We start from the raw sequence: 8,781 nt of genomic DNA, 5'->3' as shown, positions 1-8,781 counted from the left end.
AATTTCTTTTTTGATATTTTTAATTGATTCAACAAGCGAGGGTGTATCAATGATGAACCAGTCCAAGATGTGCCCCAATCTTTGAGTTGGAGAGGTCACTGAGTCAGGCCATGTTCATTCAGCATATTTTTTATAATTTTAACGAGACTATTCTGATCAACATCAAACTGAATATTAAAATCGCCGATAAAATTTTTTCGCTTATTTGATGTGTCTTTTGATACAAAATCTGAAAATTCGTCAGCAAAATCATTCTGTCTCAGTTTGTTCTTTTTGCTTGGGGGTGGTCTGTAGATACAAGTGATTAAAAATGAAATTTGAGGGTAGGTCAATGTGGTTTGGACACACTCGACACTTTTGAACGAAATTGGCCTGTTTTGTATTTTAGACGAAAGAGCGTGTTTGTATATGATGGCTATACCCCCTCCTGATCGATAGTAGTAGTAGTAGTAGTAGTAGTAGTAGTAGTAGTAGTAGTAGTAGTAGAAGTAGTAGTAGTAGTAGTAGTAGTAGTAGTAGTAGTAGTAGTAGTAGTAGTAGTAGTAGTAGTAGTAGTAGTAGTAGTAACACGCCCGGATTTAGGAGGAGACGATATGATGACATCACGTACTTCAGATGAGTTGTCTGTGCTCTCATTCTTTCACGTCTCGACTATTGTAATTCGCTGTTGGTATAAAATTATTATTATTATTATTATTATTATTATTATTATTATTATTATTATTATTATATTATTATTATTATTATTTACTATTATCACTATTGTTATTATTATTATTATTATTATTATTATTATATTATTAATTATTATTATTATTATTATTATTATTATTATTATTATTATTATTATTATTATTATTATTATTATTATCATCATCATCATCATCATTAGTGTTTGTTCTGTCCTTATTATTATTTTCATCATCTGCAAGTGACTACGTAAGTTTGGGGACTGGAGGTGCGGAACTCTCTTGTATTGTGTGCTGATGCTTCCAGGAAAATGTTATCAAGCGTTTAGAGTCTGGTGTCTCGGAGTTATAGCCCTATAATATAAGTTTTCAGCATTATTATTATTATTATTATTATTATTATTATTATTATTATTATTATTATTATTATTATTATTATTATTATTATTATTATTATTATTATCATTATTATTACTATTATTATTATTATTATTATTATTATTATTATTATTATTATTATTATTATTATTATTATTATTATTATTATTATTATTATTATCAATAAGTTACCGTGACCACATAATCTGTATTGTCTGGGCATGTCAGCCCCAGTGTCGAAATCAAAACCATTATGGAGCTTCAGTTTGCAGAGGTATTTTTTTTCCTTTTCTTTCTCCTTCTCATCCATTTTTCCTTCTTCCGCCTTCAGCATAACTAACCATTGAGACGAGTTCTAAGAATTAACATTCGCAATTGCTTTTATTCATGAAATTAAACCAGACCCACCAACACGGAACGATTTAATGTCGGGCTGATTTTAATACAGATGATTGAATTTATATAGGTAAATGTGAAACCTGTTGTGGATCCCGATAGCTCACTTGGTAGAGCACTCGCTTCACACCCAAATGGCTAATTTAGGTCTCTAGATTGCTATGGTCTCAAGTCTTTCCGTACACGGTCCGACAAACATAGATTAGACGCGGTGGCTGTGGGTCACCTTAAATCGACATAATAATATTATTATTATGTCAACGAGTGAAGTTTCGTGGACGTACAGTTAATAGGATCCAGTAGTCTAATGTCAAGTCCGCCCAACAACGAGCAGCTTGGTTCTAAATAAAAATAAAATCGTACTTTTTATTCTTCATGCTGGCTAGAAAAATTTTCACGTCATGTGATCAGAATGTATAAATGTCAAAACATGATCAGATTTATAATGATTTTCTCCTCTGGATAAACTTTTATGCTCGTTGGAGAAGTATTACATGAGGGCGTCCGCCATTGTTCCGGTAGTTTAGTAGAACGAGTTAAAAAGTTACTTGCGTCATTACCAGGGAAGTGACGTCACGACTGTTGAAGTCTATTGCTCCGCGTTGGATCCGGAACATCGTACTTCCGTTGTCAATAGTGGGAAACGCTGTGTGTGTGTTGGGGGGGGGGGGGGGGGGGGGTGTCTCGATAGTTCAGTTGAGTCGACATATACTGTTTTGAGACGATTGCGTACATTTTAATCCTCCACATTTCGACTTTTGTTGTCGATGGGATAATTTTTAGATGCAGGTATCAGATCTTACAACCAATTAAATAATGGGCTTGATTTAACATTGTAGAATTAGGCAATAACAAGAAATGAAGTGAGTAAAGTATAGACAACATTTTGCAATAATTATCTCAAAACAATTTAGGTTATCAGAACTGCAAATAAGTACACTTCGGTTGAGCTTTTAAAAAACTATATGTCATCCATTTTTTTCCAAGACACTTACACTTAATTCTCTTCGGGCCTTGAGGCACATAGGGAATCCACCAGACATTCTCATTTTTTTGCGATCCGCTGCTTTTGCGGTGGCTGTATTCCAGGACAGGCCTGCTTCCTTTAATTATTTCTCCATTGTCCTTCGCCAGGTTACTTTGGGTCTTCCCCACTTTCTCTTCCCATCAGCCGTCCAGTACAGGGCTGTGTTGGGAAGTGACCCTTTTTTTCATTCGGCCACATGATCCAGCCAACGCCAATCTTCTTATTTCTATTTGGCTTTCAATGCTAGTGCAGTCATCTTTCTTTAATACATCCACTGTTTTTATTTTTGTAGGCCAAAATATGTTTAAAATTATTTTTAGACACTTGTTATGAAAGGTTTATACTTTCTGTGTTATAGAGGATAACATTTTCCAGCTTTCACTTCCATAAAGCAGTACACTTGAAACATTGCTTTTGTATCTTTTTCAGCTTAGTCTTTCTCATAATTTGCTTTGATTTCCAAAAGTTTTTTCAGCATGCCGAAAGCCTGGTTTGCTTTTTGGGTTTTGTGCTTGATGTCTTGTTCTGCATTCCCGTCATTTGTTATTTTGGATCCATGGTAGGAGAACTCTTTTACATCTTCAATTATATGCTCATATATCATTATTTCAATAACATGTTTTGGAATCAACCTCATGTATCGAAATTTATTTTCAGTCCGTGGTATCGATTTGATCATAAATCACCCTTTTGACAATTTGTCATACATGTCCCACCCATTCTCATTGAAATCATGCAAGACATTACAATGGAAGTAGATTACAACAATATAATATCACGTTTTATATTTCACTCAGGATCCAAGTCTAAAACCCCATTATGTTTTATTCATCTGAAAAGAAAAATGGAACTCGTCCATATTTTTAAAAAAATCCTTTCAATTACCTGCTGCAATTTCAAGCGTGATAAAAGAAATTCTGCACATTGGCAAACACCATTTTTCATTTTTACCAGAATTATTTTTACTAGAAATTATGTGGAACATGTTTTTTTTTTTAAATCTTAAAACTAAAGAAGTCTCGGGTTTAGAAAAATTGATAGGATCATCTAAACTCATCAGTGTCATTTTAAAAAAATAAAAAATCAAGCCAAGACATTTCTCAAATCCTGTCATAAACGGCGTTAAACGTATCACATACACATTTAGCGTTTTTGGTTTGGGACAGCCCATAGAATTAAACGAATGAGAATACGTACGAAGCCTAAAAAGTGTCCACCAATGAAAGCATTCAGCGCCATTTTGTTGTTTGCTGAAAATGTAGTAATTACCATTCATTCGGTATCTATGTCAATATAACGACACAAAGAAAAACAACAAACAATATCAAAATCCACAATAAAATGTTTCAGAACTGTTGCGTATATTTATGGCACAACGAAGCTGTCAAAAAATGAAGTTAGAGAATGTGTGTAATCATGTATTATAATAACCTGTAATGTGTTTTCCAACCACCACATCATCTACTACTACAACCACCACCACAATATCATCACTAACACTACTACTACAACCACCAGCCCCACATCATTATCACTACCACTACTACTACACCACCACCAGCACATCATCATCACTACCACTACTACAATCACCACAACCACATCGTCATCACTACCACTACTACTGCAACCATCACCACCATATCATCATCATTACCACTACTACCACAACCACCACCACCACTACTACTACAACCACCACCACATCACTACCTCAACTACTACAACCACCACCACAATAGCATCACTACCACTACTACTACAACCACCACAACCACATCGTCATCACGACCACTACTACTACAACCACCACCATATCATTACCATTACCACTACTACTACAACCACCACTACCACCATATCATTACCATTACCACTACTACTGCAACCATCACTACCACCATATCATCACCATTACAACTACTACTACAACCACCACAACCACATCATCATCACTACCACTACTACTACAACCACCACCACATCATCATCACTATCACTACTACTACAACTACAACCACCACCACATTATCATCACTACCACTACTACTACTGCAACCACCACCACCATATCATCATCATTGAAATATTTTTTTTTTTTAATTGAGCTTTATATAGTGCAATATCTACTAAATGTGCTCAAAGCGCTTTACAAGGGGTCCCTGGTCAACATTTAACATGTAGGACGGGACATGACGCCTGTTAGGCGATATTACAATTTTTCGGACAAAGACAACTCTGTTAACGGCCAGGTACTCATTTTACACCTGAGTACGGTGAGAGAATGTGAGTAAAGAGCCTTTTCCAAGGACTCAACTATGCGCCGAGCGCGAGGCTCGAACCCAGGACCTTCCGATCCGGAAGCGAGTGTCATACTACTAGACCACATAGCCGCATCATTACCACTACTACTACAAACACCACCACCACATCATCATCACGACCACTACGACTACAACCACCACCACCACCATATCATTACCATTACCACTACTACTACAACCACCACCACATCATCATCACTACCACTACTACCACAACTACAATCATCACCACCACCACATCATCATCACTATTACTACTACAACTACAACCACCACCAACACCACATCACCTCACTAACACTCAGTACTACAATCACTACCATTAGGTTTTGGAGCTTTACTTCATTTGAAATAAGGAAACTTCGGAATTGTATTTGGCATTGTGTTTATATATCTAATATAATTCTAATCAGTTATCTATTTAGAACTAGATACTATACAATATGTATGCCAAATACCACCCCAATTCCCCTTTCTTGTGTGCGGGAATTCCTCTTTCGGCATTGAAATTGAGTGTGAGAGAGTCATCACTACACACATAAACAACAGAAACAATTTAAAAACAAGACTATGACACGCAACCACTCACACACGAGGCTATACTATTTATCCTTTTCTCTATGTAGAATAGGACAAGACAAACAATAGCTTGACTCTCGCTACACTTCGCATTGATGTTTGTCGTCTCACGAGTTCAACTCTCGGTCGACCTGTCAATATTCCTTTTTGCCTCGGACGTAATCATTAATAGAATGTTGTGTGGTTTTGACCGTGAAGAAAACCTTAAGAAGTCACATTTATATCATTTTAGAGAGATCGTTTTGAATAATTTTGAGTTAAACTTGTTTTCATGAACGGCCGATCAGCGCTTGTTTACTATAGTAACGCGATTCCCAGCCAACATCAAAATGGCGGATATTTTTCTCATCGAGGCCGCTAGTTGGTTAGCCAATAAGAGCACCGTACGGTTTCCATTGGGTAAATTCCTTGGGACAGCCCCAGTATTTTACTGTATTTCAGGATATACATATCATAATAAATTGATAAGAAGGTACGTAGGGTAAGGTGGGGTAATCTAGAAGGGATTTCTGTTCATGTTTTTCTTCTCTTTCTATAGAGATTCATTCCAAGAAAAGACGGTGTCCTATGACCATGCAGATATGGTAAAAGGGTCGATCTCGTTACATCTGAAGGGGTGGGCTGCAAATGTGCTGCCAAATTATGCAACCTAAACTGGGGAACAGTCCGTGACAATGTCAAGAGACGATACAGCAGAATGGGAGAAGATACTTATTGCTTACTTAAATCGCTAGACTGCACCCGGGATCGATCTCTGTCCCATTGATTGTGAATCGAGTGCTCTACCAACTCAGCTATCGGGACCCCTGCCTAGGTCTATTGGTCTCATGTCATAGTCTACAAAGATTGTTGTTGTGTTCATTTCAGACGTTAATTATCTTTCCTGATTGTTTCATTCTCGTTTTTGCATGCTTGCCATGATAGATGTGGAATTATCCCAAAATGGTGAATATGCGAGAAAATTTGGAATTTATGAAGTGTCATTCCTTGTTTTAATGTTTTTTGTACAGAATCCAAGTGTGAATGGCTGTGGGATATTTGTATTCTGTTTGTGTGTTCACCACATCAATAGAAACTTTATGACAATAAACTGAAAAAGCTGGGTGTGGAATTCCCCCACCTTGTCCTACATAAAAGAGGCAATCTCTTTACTCAGATTTTGTAGTTGTCTTTGTTTTGTTTCGTTTGTTTGTTTTGGTTTTTTTCGTTGTTGTTGTTGTTGTTGTTGTTGTTGTTTGTTTGTTTGTTTGTTTGTTTGTTTTTGTTTGTTTTGTTGGGTTTTTTTTTTTTTTTTTTTTTTTTTTTTTTGGGGGGGGGGGGGGGGGGTTATTTGAGCCCAAGGAGCTTCATGCATTGCCACCTATCCCTGTGGTTAAGGAAGTGAAGCATGGCACATTCTTCTTCTTCTTCTTCTTCTTCTTCTTCTTCTTCTTCTTCTTCTTCTTCTTCTTCTTCTTCTTCTTCTTCTTCTTCTTCTTCTTCTTCTTCTTCTTCTTCTTCTTCTTCTTCTTCTTCTTCTTCTTCTTCTTCTTCTTCTTCTTCTTCTTCTTCTTCTTCTTCTTCTTCTTTATTATTTTTATTATTATTATTATTATTATTATTATTATTATTATTATTATTATTATTATTATTATTATTATTATTATTATTATTATTATTATTATTATTATTATTATTATTATTATTATTATTATATTATCATTATCATTATTATTATTATTATTATTATTATTATTATTATTATTATTATTATTATTATTATTATTATTATTATTATTATCATTATCATCACCATTATTATCTTCTTCTTCTTCTTCTTCTTCTTCTTCTTATTATTATTATTATTATTATTATTATTATTATTATTATTATTATTATTATTATTATTATTATTATTATTATTATTATTATTATCATTATCATCATCATTATTATCATTATTATTATTATCTTTATCATTTATTATCATTATTATTATTATTATTATTATTATCATCATCATCGTCATCATCATCATTCTATATCGATGATGAACACCGATAGAGGAGAAACCTATAGATAGAACGAAGATGACTTCAATCAGGCTTTATTGTTTTTTTGCCACCCACGTTTATGAGTAGTTCTCACTAAACTGTATTAACCAGACTATAAACGTTTAAGGTTACACATCGTTTTGTGTGTTGGTCCGTTATACTTCCGGATGGCAATGTTGTGAGCTTTTTAGCCTAGCGCATACTATCTATAGGAATAATAGGGACTTTGTAAAGTTCCAGGTGTGAGTGAGAGTTTTTGCCAAGATGAGAGTCATTTTAATCGATTGATATTTATTTGTCATGTATAAATTATTTACGTAGAATGAACTCGCTGTAGATGTTAAAAAGGTCGGGAGATGGGACACATCCTTGCCTCACACCTCGCTGTATATGTGTTTACTCGCTGACCTCACTATCAATTCGAGCAGCCGCCTTTTGCTCCCAGTAAATATTTCTAACCAGTCGAATGTCTTTGCCATCTATATGCAACTTATTATTAAGTTTATTATTGTCAATAACTCTTTCATGTTTTTAACGGTCAAAGGCCTTTTTGTAATCAATAAAACATATATACACACATCTTTTTGCATTTCAAGATAGCGATCTATTAATGTTGTTAATGTGAAAATAGCATTTCTTGTCCCACTATCTGGTACAAATCCAAATTGAAGATTACTGATTTCTGGTCTGATCTTATTCCTCGTTCTCTCCATCAAGATACGAAGCAAGATTTTTGTAATATGACTCATTAAACTGATTGTTCTATGAAGTCCACATTCGTTGGCTCCCGGTTTCTTTGGTAACATTACGAATATTGATTTGCTCATTTCACTGGGTATCTCCCCAGAATCGTAAATTAAATTCACCATTTCAGTTAATCTATCAATTCCCCAATCTCCAAGTGCTTCCATCAATTCTACATGAATATTGGCAGGTCCACGTGCTTTCCCCCTCTTTTTTTTTATCTTTCTGAGTGCATTCTCCACTTCGGCTTGTAAGATAGGTGGTCCTTCTATGGTTTGTTCCGACCAACGTTGTAATATGCTGTTTTTGTCCATCAGCACTGTACCATCTTTAGCCTATTGTCCAACGTTCAATAAATGAACAGAAAATCCCAATTATATGGAAAACATCGACTATAATTCCAGTACCCAAAAAGAATCCACTAACTCAGCTGAATGATTATAGACCTGTTGCTTTAACATCAATTATTATGAAATGTCTGGAAAAATTCTGAAAAGAGAGCTGTTGCAATTTATATATGACCAACACATACTTGATCCATATCAGTGTGCCTACCAACAAAATCTTAATGTGGAAGACGCACTCCTCACAGTGATGCATTCAATATCAAA

Source organism: Berghia stephanieae, chromosome 5, assembly GCF_034508935.2.
Source record: "Berghia stephanieae isolate SIO BIC M18660-M18661 chromosome 5, UCSD_Bste_1.3, whole genome shotgun sequence".
Classification (NCBI taxonomy): Eukaryota; Metazoa; Mollusca; class Gastropoda; order Nudibranchia; family Aeolidiidae; genus Berghia; species Berghia stephanieae.
The sequence above is the reverse complement of the archived record's forward strand: the minus strand, read 5'-3'. Positions refer to the sequence as shown.